Source organism: Bos javanicus, chromosome 27, assembly GCF_032452875.1.
Source record: "Bos javanicus breed banteng chromosome 27, ARS-OSU_banteng_1.0, whole genome shotgun sequence".
Taxonomy (NCBI): domain Eukaryota; kingdom Metazoa; phylum Chordata; class Mammalia; order Artiodactyla; family Bovidae; genus Bos; species Bos javanicus.
Window position 1 is genome coordinate 26,971,204 of NC_083894.1, and position 12,198 is coordinate 26,983,401.

General features: G+C 38.4%; 1 protein-coding gene across 4 annotated transcripts in view; it reads right to left on the reverse strand.

The window, feature by feature from the left end:
* The window catches only part of TEX15 (testis expressed 15, meiosis and synapsis associated), an 80,267-nt gene that overhangs the window by 54,397 nt on the left and 13,672 nt on the right, over positions 1–12,198 (reverse strand). For 3 of the 4 annotated variants that reach the window (XM_061404407.1, XM_061404409.1, XM_061404406.1), the window contains one exon: positions 11,334–11,391. The gene's annotated coding sequence lies outside the window, so the exon portion shown is untranslated. Of the gene's footprint in view, positions 1–430; positions 647–11,333; positions 11,392–12,198 lie in introns of those variants that run through there. The other variant, XM_061404410.1, reaches the window with a different exon arrangement.

Here is a 12,198-nt window from a genome sequence, read left to right on the forward strand (position 1 = left end):
AAACATGAGACCCTTGGCACACAAAGACTAAAATATTTACCATCTAGCCCTTTACAGAAAACGTTTGCCAACCCCTGTTGTAAATGAAACAACTAAGTATCAAAGAATCAGGATGATAAAAACTAGACTTTATAATTTCCATTTTAGGGCTTTTTCTCCTACATTCCCACTGTTTCAATTATCTTTCCACTGTATCCTGAATTTCATTCCCACCCACTTTGCTTCTCTGTATCTACCCCCATATTTAACAGGTTCATAGCTGATCAAGTAAAAAAACAAAACAGACAAAACCCGCCAGGGTCAGATTTGCCCCTCTCTAGATCACCATGGGGGTCACAAAGAGTCGGACACGACTGAGCAACTGAACTGAACTGAGATCACTTCCTACTTCCTCCGCAATTTACTTCTATTTCTACCTCCATTACTCTACCTAAACAGCAGTCTTCAGTCACCAATGGTTTCTACATCAGTCTCTCATTCACATAGTACGTTTCTGATTCACAGCTTACTTGGCTCCTCTACCTTTGAAACTGGTGACCAGTCTCTGCTTGAAATAAAAGCCTGGCTTGAAATAATGCCCTGACTTTTGTGACTTCATAATCCTGATTTTACAGCTACTGCTCAGGGGTGTTTTCTTAGTCTCTTAGCAACTCACCTGTCTTTAACCTGGCCTTTATTTTGTTTTAAGTTTTACTTGTATAAGATACATTTAAAAATATTCTCTTAAATTTTCTTTTAGTATTTTGCCAAACTAATCTTTGTAAATAATAAAAATAATACTCAGTAGTTTTAATTAGCATTTCTTTCATTATTAGTGAGATTGAGTCATCCTGTTTATTCTCTGAATCACTTGTTCCAATCTTTTTCTCTTGCTTTTCAGCTAAAATGGTCTTTTAGTTAATGATTTGTAAGGACTCTATATTCACAGAAATTAACTTTTGTCTGTCATCAGTGTTGCGACATTTTTGTCTTTTAGTTTTGTTGACAGCATTTTCCTCCCATAGAAAAACTTTAATTTTTGTGTAGTCTATGGATGAGATGGTTGCACGGTATCACCGACTTGATGGACATGAGTCTGACCAAGCTCTGGGAGTTGGTGATGGACAGGGAAGCCTGGCATGCTGCAGTCCATGGGGTCGCAAAGAGTCAGACACGACTGAGCGACTGAACTGAACTTCTCAGTCTGTTAGTATACTGGATTTTCATATTATCACCAGAAGCATATACGTTCCAGTTGCTCAATACCCTAACTGACACTTCATATTGGCAAACTTTAATTCTTGCCAATATGATGCACATATCTCATTGTGCTTAGTTTGCACTAGTCTGGTTTTTGATGACATCAGTCATCTCCTGGGTATATTTATTTGGTCATTTGATGAAAACCTTTGTGAAATGCCTGTTTAAGTTTTTTCTCACTTTTCTGTAAAGCTGTTTATTCTATTCAATGTATTTGTAAGAAAAGAGAGACTAACTCTTGACCAAGTATACTTGTTGCAAATAATTTCTCCCATGTTTTTAAAACTTGTGGTTACACTTCTTTAAACAAAAAGATCTAATTTTAATGCAGTCAAAATTATAGATTTTCCTTTACATTGGTACTTTTTCACTTTTGATTAACTTTAAGAAAGAAGTGCTGAAGATGGTAGAGTAAAAAGACCCTGGGCTCACCTCCTCTCATAAGCACACCAAAATAACAACTATCTGCAGAATAACCAGTAATAAAAAAAGACTGGGACCTACTAGAAAAGATCTGCTACAGCTAAAGACTTAAAACACAGAACCACACCAAGACCACTAACATCATACTCAACAGTGAAAAGCTGAAAGCACTCCCTCTAAGATCAGGAACAAGACAAGAATGCCCACTCTTGCCATTTTTATTCAACACAGTTTTGGAAGTCCTAGCCACAGCAATCATGTTTTAAAGAATTTATTCCAAGGTACTTTATGATTTTTAAATCACTACATGGTATACAATGGATTTTTCAAATTTACATTTTATTCACTGCTAATGTTTTAAACGGTGTTGACAATAATAACATAAGCACTTATTAGTGCTTTAGATACAGACTGATCCATTTAATCCTCATTATATCCCTATGAGATATCCTTTTTTTTTTTTTTAATTAGAAAAAGAAGTCCAGGGAAGTTAAATTATGTTCCCCAGGACACAAAGCTAGAAAGTGTTGAATCTGGAATTCAAACTCGGGCAGTCTGGCATCAGACTGAATGCACTCAACAACTAGGCAAATTGACGTTCAGTGAAACTGATGCCTGCATATTAACTATCCAGAAGCCTTGGTAGGCACCTGTTAGTTCTATTATTTTCACATATGTTTGCATTTTTCCATAATAAAAACAGAACTATAAGAGTGCTTGTTAAAGTGTATGAGTTATCCACGAGAAACAGCTGCCTGTAGAGAACGGAACACTAGAAGATTTAGGAATGGGGAGGAGGGAGATTTATCAGTTTCTACCTTAATTATCTTTTAAATCTTATCTTTATAAATGTATATCCTCTAAAAAACTGGAAGACTTTCTTCACTCTAAGTGAAGACTCCCTTCATTCCCTCTCTATAGATACAAAAAAATATATATCTAAAAATAAATTTAAAAATGGCCTGGGCTGATATGAAGACTTGTAAAAAAAGACTTGAGGGTTATAAAATTTTTGCTTAAAAGGAGAATATCCTCACACTTTATTTTTGAGAAGGAATACTTATTATATTGAATAGACAAAAATCTTCTCGTATTAAGCCTTTAAAGTTGATTCAGTCTTAAAGTGGATTCAACCTTCAAGGTGACAAAAATAATACTAACGGCTACATGGAAGAAAAAACAGAATGATCAAGGAAATTCCGAGAAATGATTGGAGGAGGAAAAATGACACTGCTGCTGCTAAGTCACTTCAGTCGTGTCCGACTCTGTGCGACCCCATAGACAGCAGCCCACCAGGCTCCCCCATCCCCGGGATTCTCCAGGCAAGAACACTGGAGTGGGTTGCCATTTCCTTCTCCAATGCATGAAAGTGAAAAGGGAAAGTGAAGTCACTCAGTCGTGTCTGACTCTTCACGACCCCATGGACTGCAGCCCACCAGGCTCCTCCGTCCATGGGATTTTCCAGACAAGAGTACTAGAGTGCGGTGCCATTGCCTTCTCCCAAAAAATGGCACTACTGAATATTAAAATTTAGTTAATAGTTACAGCAATTATAATTAGCTTGGTACACAACTACTCAATTAAATCCAGGTTCTATTAATAAGAAAGGGGATGATGAATAATAGGCAACTTGAAACTGTGCCACTGACTCAAAAATAAACAATGGACACTATGGTCAGGAAAAAGTCCAAAAAATCCTATGACTTTGAAGATGTTAATGTTGATATTTCTAATCAGTAGGGAATCTATGGTAAAATTAATTATGTTAGCAGATTCTAACCAAAATCTCTGAGAACAATTGCCCTAGAGAAGCTCTTGCATATGTCTACCTAGAGGCAAGTAGAGGAATGTTCAAAGCGGCACTGTCACTGAACAACTAAAATGTCTTATCATCAACCAGCAGACAAACATGTTGCAGTATATATACAAGGAAATAACAACACGAGTGAAAAGGAATGAACCACAGTCATAGAAACAACATGTCAAATCAAGTTACAAAGATTAAAGCATGATTCCAATTATCAATAGATAATTTCTGTAACTGATTAAGTCAAGAAATACTACTAAACCCATGTTATCTCTAAGTGTGGAGAAGGGCCAGGAGAGTAACTCTGAGAGTCAAAGCTGGCAGCCCCTAGGAAGTAAAACTAGCAACAGAAGAGACTTGGGCAAGGGACGACTGCTTTTCGGTATACACCTTCAGTCCTGTGACTTTGTAAATAATCATTAATTTGATTACAAACAAAAGTTAAGAAATGTCTATAGCTCATATTTTGATAAAAATACAGATGAATGTATATACAAGACAGAAACAAGACTCACAGATAGAGAAAGCAAACCTGTGGTTACCAAAGGGGAAAGGGAAAGGGGGAGGGAAAGGAGAAGGGGAAATTAGGGTTATGGGATTCACAAACTACTACACAGAAAAGGGAATGGCAAACCACTCCAGTGCTCTGGCCTTGAGAACCCCATCAACACTGTGGGGTAAAAAGGCAAAAAGAGGACACTGAAAAATGAACTTCCCAATATGCTACTGGAGGTAGGTGCCCAATATGCTACCGGAGATCAGTGGAGAAACAGCTCCAGAAAGAATGAAGAGACAGAGCCAAAGCGAAAACAACACCCAGTTGTGGATGTGACTGGTGATGGAAGCAAGTCCAACGCTGTAAAGAGCAGTACTGCATAGGAACCTGGACTGTTAGGTCCAGGAATTAAGGCAAATTGGAAGTGGTCAAACAGGAGATGGCAAGAGTGAACACTGACATTTTAGGAATCAGCGAACTAAAATGGACTGGAATGAGTGAATTTAACTCAGATGACCACTGTATCTACTACTGTGGGTCAGAATCCCTTAGAAGAAATGGAGTAGCCATCATAGTCAACAAACGAGTGTGAAATGCAACAGAAGAATCTGAAATGCAGTACTTGGATGCAATCTCAAAAACAACAGAATGATCTCTGTTCATTTCCAAGGCAAACCATTCAATATCACAGTAATCCAAGTCTATGCCCCAACCAGTAATGGTGAAGAAGCTGAAGTTGAACAGTTCTATGAAGACCTACAAGACCTTCTAGAACTAACACACAAAAAAGATGTCCTTACCATCTTAGGGGACTGGAATGCAAAAGTAGGGAGTCAAGAAATACCTAGAGTAACAGGCAAATTTGGCCTTGGACTACAGAATGAAGCAGGGTAAAGGCTAACAGAGCTTTGCCAAGAGAACGCACTGGTCATAGCAAACACCCTCCTCCAACACCACAAGAGAAGACTCTACACATGGACATCACCAGATGGCCAATACCAAAATCATATTGATTATATTCTTTGCAGCCAAAGATGGAGAAGCTCTATACAGTCAGTAAAAACAAGACCAGGAGCTGACTGTGGCTCAGACCATGAACTCCTTACTGCCAAATTCAGACTTAAAAAGAAGAAAGTAAGGAAAACCACTAGACTATTCAGGTAGGACCTAAATCAAATCCCTTACCATTATACAGTGGAAGTGACAAATAGGTTAAAGGGATTAGATCTGATAGAGTGCCTGATGAACTATGGACAGAGGTTCATGATACTGTACAGGAGGAAGAGATCAAGACCATCCCCAAGAAAAAGAAATGCAAAAAGGCAAAATGATTATCTGAGGAGGCCGTACAAATACCTATGAATAGAAGAGAAGTGAAAGGCAAAGGAGAAAGGAAAGACATACCCATTTGAATGCAGAGTTCCAAAGAATAGCAAGGAGAGTTAAGAAAGCCTTCCTCAGCAATCAATGCAAAGAAATAGAGGAAAACAATAGAATGGGAAAGACTAGAGATCTCTTCAAGAAAATTAGAGATACCAAGGGATCATTTAATGCAAAGTTGGGCACAATAAAGGACAGAAACGGTATGGACCTAACAGAAGCAGAAGATATTAAGAAGAGGTGGCAAGAATACACAGAAGAACTATATGAAAAAGATCTTTATGACCCAGATAATCACAATGGTGTGATTACCAACCTAGAGCCAGACATCCTGGAATGCGAACTCAAGTGGGCCATAGGAAGCATCACTATGAGCAAAGCTCATGGAGGTGACAGAATTCCAGCTTAGGTATTCAAATCCTAAAAGATGATGCTGTGAAAGTGCTGCACTCAATATGCCAGCAAATTTGAAAAACTCAGCAGTGGCCACAGGACTGGAAAAGGTGAGCTTTCATTCTAATCCCAAAGAAAGGCAATGCCAAAGAATGCTCAAACTACCACACAATTGCTCTCATCTCACACGTTAGCAATGTAATGCTCAATATTCTCCAAGGCAGGCTTCAACAGTACATGAACCGTGAACTTCCAGATGTTCAAGCTGGATTTAGAAAAGGCAGGGGAACCAGAGATCAAATTGCCAACATCTGCTGGATCATCAAAAAAGCAAGAGAGTTCCAGAAAAAATATCTACTTCTGCTTTAGTGACTATGCCAAAGCCTTTGACTGTGTGGATCACAATAAACTGTGGAAAATTCTGAAAGAGATGGGCATACCAGACCACCTGACGTGCCTCTTGAGAAATCTGTATGCAGGTCAGGAAGCAACAGTTAGAACTGGACACGGAAGAACAGACTGGTTCCAAGCAGGGAAAGGAGTACATCAAGGCTGTATATTGTCACCCTGCTTATTTAACTTACATGCAGAGTACATCATGAGAAACGCTGGGCTGGACAAAGCACAAGCTGGACTCAACACTTCCAGGAGAAATATCAATAACCTCAGATATGCAGGTGACATCACTCTTATGGCAGAAAGTGAAGAAGAACTAAAGAGCCTCTTGATGAAAGTGCAAGAGGAGAGTGAAAAAGTTGGCTTAAAGCTCAACATTCAGAAAATTAAGATCATGGTATCCAGTCCCATCACTTCATGGCAAATAGACGGGGAAACAGTGGAAACAGTGACAGACTATTTTCTTGGGCTCCAAAATCACTGCAGATGGTGACTGCAGCCTTGAAAATTAAAGACGTTTGTTCCTTGGAAGAAAAGCTATGACTAACCTAGATAGCATATTAAAAAGCAGAGACACTACTTAAATGACAAAGGCCCATCTAGTCAAAGGTATGTTTTTTCCAGTAGTCATGTATGGATGTGAGAGTTGGACTATAAAGAAAGCTGAGCTCCGAAAAATTGATGCTTTTGAACTGTGGTGTTGGAGAAGACTCTTGACAGTCTCTTGGACTGAAAGGAGATCCAACCAGTCCATCCTAAAGGAAAGCAGTCCTGAATATTTATTGGAAGGATTGATGCTGAAGCTGAAACTCCAATCCTTTGGCCACCTGATGCGAAGAACTGACCCATTTGAAAAGACCCTGACACTGGGAAAGACTGAAGGCAAGAGACAGGGATGACAGAGGATGAGATGGTTGGATGGCATCACAAACTCAATGGACATGAGTTTGTGTAAACTCTGGGAGTTGGCGATGGACAGGGAGGCCTGGCACGCTGCAGTCCATGGGGTTGCAAAGAGTTGAACACAACTGAGCAACTGAACTGAACTGACATATAAAGACAGATAAGCAACAAGGATAAAATGTATAGCACAGGAAATTATACCCATTAACTTGTAATAACATATTATGGAATATAACCTGCAAAAACACTCAATCACTATGCTGTAGACCTATGTACTATTGCTGTACACAATACTATAAATCAATTATATTTCAATTAAAAAATAAGATATAAGGTTATGCCATTAAATATGGTGACAACTTTGATAAGAATCAGAGTATCTAGGAAGAACAGTATAACATCTTTCAGAAAGAAGAAGAGTATTCACTTTGATGAAAAAACATGAATTTTGGTTTATATATGTCAAGGAGTTATCACAGATCCAGGTAACATCCTGAGATTATGGGGGAAAGTTTGTTTTTGTTGTGGTGGTGATTGTTATTGTTATATAAATGTTCCAGGTCCTTTTGCTATTTGGCTATATGTATCATTTAGTTTTTGGAATACACTTGACATTCTTTATAAGCAATGTTTGTCTTTTGGAATTGTCTAGTTCACTTAATGCTAAATAGAAAATAGTAATATTTTTTATATGAAAGAAAATTAAGGCTAAAAGAATAGCAACTATAAGCTAGGACGTGAAAAAAAAGTGTCCACCGCTAAGTGCATTTATTTAAGTAACAAAATCTTGAAGAAACAGGGATTAGACAAAGAAGCATGAACAAAGTTTAAAAAAATCTTTTCTTACTACAATTTACCTGGAAAGGAACTCTTCTTGCCATATTCCAACCTGCCCACTATAAGAACTATAGTAACAGTAACAGCTTTTCAACGTAAATGTGTTACTTTAAACTCAAGGTCTGGGTTGTCACACAATTCTTCATTAAAAAGAATGCATAAGGAGACCATCTGGGACACTTTAAGCAGGACTGGCTTGTTTCTATTAGATGGAAATACCATTGGTCACAATGTAAATTCAGCAAGGAAAAAAAAACTGGCAGATAATGTAACAAAAGTTAAACACTAATTATGCCTTGAGTTACTGGAAATTTCCTTTCCATGGTCTACTTTTGTATTTTATTTTCTAACATATTAAGTTCAGAGGGATAGAGTTAAGAATGTTCTTTAGTCTTACATTACATAGAAGGATAAACATACTGATTAACTTCAGACTTAAGTTACAAATGCATGTTTTAATTTCTAGGCTGTCAGGATAGAGGAATAATTGGTTTGGTGAATAGCTTGAGTTTAAGAGAAAGCTCTGGGCTCTGGCCCTTGAATTATAAACTCTGGATATTAAAAGTAACTATGAAAGTGAAAGGGAAGTTGCTCAGTCACGTCCGACTCTTTGCAACCCCATGGACTGTAGCCTACCAGGCTCCTCCGTCCATGGGATTTTCCAGGCAAGAGTGCTGGAGTGGATTGCCATTTCCTTCTCCAGGGGATCTTCCTGATCCAGGAATCGAACCTGGGTCTCCCGCACTGCAGGCAGACGCTTTACCGTCTGAGCCACCAGGGAAGCATACTGGCCAAAAAAAGGTTTAAAGTCAACACCTTGTGAACACATGTATTTCAAGAAAGCTCAATTTCACTGTAGTAACTTAGAAAGTTCTATTTTTAATTCTCTCTTGAGTTCTTCTTCAACCTGAGGTTTAGCAATGGGTGACTTAGAGCATGGGAGGAGAGCAGGACATCTGGAATGCCTAAATGCAGAATGTTCATCATAAAGTTGTTGTGTTTTGTTAAACTGCCCCTCAGTCTTGTACACAGAAGGTGTGCTAAGTCGCTCAGTCATATCCAACTCTTTGTGACCCTGTGGACTGTAGCCCACCAGGCTCCTCTGTCCATGGGATTCCCCAGGGAAGAATACTGGAGTGGGTTGCCGTGCCCTCCTCCAGGGGATCTTTCCAACCCAGGGACTGAACCTGTGTCTCTAAATTCTCCTGCACTGACAAGCAGGTTCTATACCACTAGCACCACCTGGGAAGGTGGAAGTTATGGAGTCAAAAATGTTTTCTATAACATCTCCATTCTCTTCATATAAAGTTATCCCCAAATTGGAAATAAAATAGCAAAGGAAGTTCAAGAATAGTTTTATTTTGCTTTTAATTTTCTTAAAAATGGCCATTAGGACCATCTTCTCATTTCTTTCCACTCATCATATTTACTTTGTCACTGCCAAATCTCAATCTTTCAGAAAGGGCACCATGTGGAGATCATCAAATCCTTTTGGAGAACAGGGGCCATCTGTTGAGTCCTATTTCCCCAGAGGGCATTATTCTAAAGCTAGACAAGCTTAAAACAACTACACAGTAATTCCAGTAGCTACCTGTACTCACTGGAGAAAATAACAAGGATGATTTAAAAAAAAATAGCCAAAAACTCCCAAGAGAATAGCTCTGCTTGTTTGACCCAGCTCTGCTTGTCTGACACTTGTTTTACTAGGTTTAAAAGATTTAGACAAACAGAATTGTGTACTTCTGAAATCAGTGCCCGTATCAGCCACTTCCCCCAGGAAGCACGCTGTTATCAAAATAAAGTATCAGACATTAGAACACACTATATCTTTAAACTTCTAGAAATGTACAGTAAAACATTACTATCTTGAACTATTTAGAGAATAAAATCTTATTACTTTGGAGTGACCTTAATAAACATAGAATGTTAACAGGTAAAAATCTGAGAGAAGCTCTCAGATTTGTTTTGAAGACTTTACCAGGATTGAAAAAGTAATTTTTTCCCAACGCAAAAAAAGTCCAGAACTAATCACTGACCAGTTAAAATATGAGGAAAAAATCTAAATTGCCAGCCCCAGTTACAGAAAGCTGAGGGTAACCTGGCTAGACAGCTTATATTCTCGTGATTTAATCCAACTGTTCACTTTCCTTCTACATCTTATGAAACTGGTTTGAAAAATAATTTTTTTTCATCAGTATTTATGATATAATATACAAGAGACTGAGGGCTTCCCCGATGGCTCAGTGGTAAACAATTCGCCTGCCAATGCAGGAAATGCAGGAGACGCGGGTTTGATCCCTGGGTTGGGAAGATCCCCTGGAGAAGGGAATGGCTAACCAGTCCAGTATTCCTGCCTGGAAAATCCCATGGACAGAGGAGCCTGGAGGGCTACAGTTCATGGGGAGCAAAGAGTCAGACACAGCTGAGCAACTGAGCATGAAACAAGAGATCAGCAGACAAGGATTTCTTGTCCCAATCCTGCGACTCACTACATATCTGTTCCTAAGCTTTACTGTTCTCCTCTGTGCTTCAGGAAGGGTTAAGGCTGTATTATAAACTGTGCCTTTCTCTCTACCACTTAATTTCATCTTCCCTGTAGTTCCATATATATGCAAGAAATTGTACACTGTATGCAAGCCAAAGCCATAAAAGTTTGATAGCTTTGTAAGTTAAACATCCCTGAGCCCTCCTCTAACTTTCAAGTGACTTAGAAAATTTATTTGCCTCGAGTACTTCCGTCTATGACTGTGGCACTTTTTTAGTTTTTAAATGTGAACAGTTGGTTCAATTTCCATCATCTGAGATGTTTTGTTTTTAGAATCAACTAAATATCACTTAAACCCCATCTGATTAATATGTGGGTGATGAAATGTGGCAATACCATTTTTGATTAAAAATATGTAAAAATAGAAAAAACCTGGATGCAAAAGAACTAAATTTCTTATTCTGCTTATGTTCTGATTCAAAAGACAGTTCCAAACCCTGAATACCACAAATCTTCCAAGTGGTATTTGCATACTGACCTGACTTTCCAACTTATTAAAAAATGTATATCTTTGCTAATTAAAGTCATTTTGTACGGGCCAGTCTTCTCCACTGGACTATAATTTACCCATTTTTCTATCTCTAGCACCAACCATAGTTCCTTACAAAATAAGTACCCAATAAAAATTTACTGCAAAAGATAAATGCGTATAAACTTTAACATATTCCAACTTCAGGTATCTTTTTTTATTGCCAATTACCCAAGTGGGTTCAAAAAAGTAGACACAGTATTAAAAGTAATAGCAGTAATGAAGCCGTTATTTGAAACACTTATCACTCTTCAATGGAATTTACCATCATATGGTTATGATTGAGACTCAGTTCATACATGAAAAATGACAAAGGGGTATCTACAAAAAAAAAAAAGGCAGAAATATGTAGAGAACTACAGTCATAAACTCCTTCCAGACTCACCTCTTCATTGTCCTCTTCATTCACTTTTTTCCTTCTGGTTTCTGCTTGCCTTTCACTCCTGTTTGGGGAGAAGAGGGGTTGATGTTCTACATGTCTCAGTGTCTTCTCTCTGAGACCCTTGCAGCCTCTTCTCCTCCCTCGTTCGTCTTTCCCCACTAAGTCTCTCTCTGCCCTTCAGTACATTCTCACCTGCTTTTCAGAATCATCTCACCACCAGCCACCTAGTAGGGAAAATGACACTGCGACAACAGATGAGCTGGCCCTTGGATTTTCACAAACAGCACAAAACACTAAATAACATAGATAGTTTTATGTCACAACTGTAGTTAACAGTCACTGTGAACAGTTGTTATACACGCTGTGCTCTGTGTAGGTATTTTAGATACAGTATCTCATGCAATTTCCACTGGTTGTAGTATTATTCCCATTTTCCTGCTGAGAAAACAGACACTCGGAAAGTTAAAATACTTGCCTAAGGTTACCCAACTGTGAAGTTGGTTTTCAAGTCCAGGCTTGATGTCTGCATTCTAAACTACTACATTATCTCAACCAGTTCTTAAATTTCTTTCTAGAGGCATTTAAATCCTAATTTCAAGATAATACTATTTATGCCCTTACTATGAAATACCAACTTATGCTTGGATTTCAGGATACTACTACTGATTAGATAGCATATTGAAAAGCAGAGACATTACTCTGCCAAAAAAGGTCCGTCTAGTCAAGGCTATGGTTTTTCCAGTAGTCATGTATGGATGTGAGAGTTGGACCATAAAGAAAGCTGAGTGCTGAAGAACTGATGCTTTTGAACTGTGGTGTTGGAGAAGACTCTTGAGAGTCCCTTGGACTGCAAGGAGATCCAACCAGT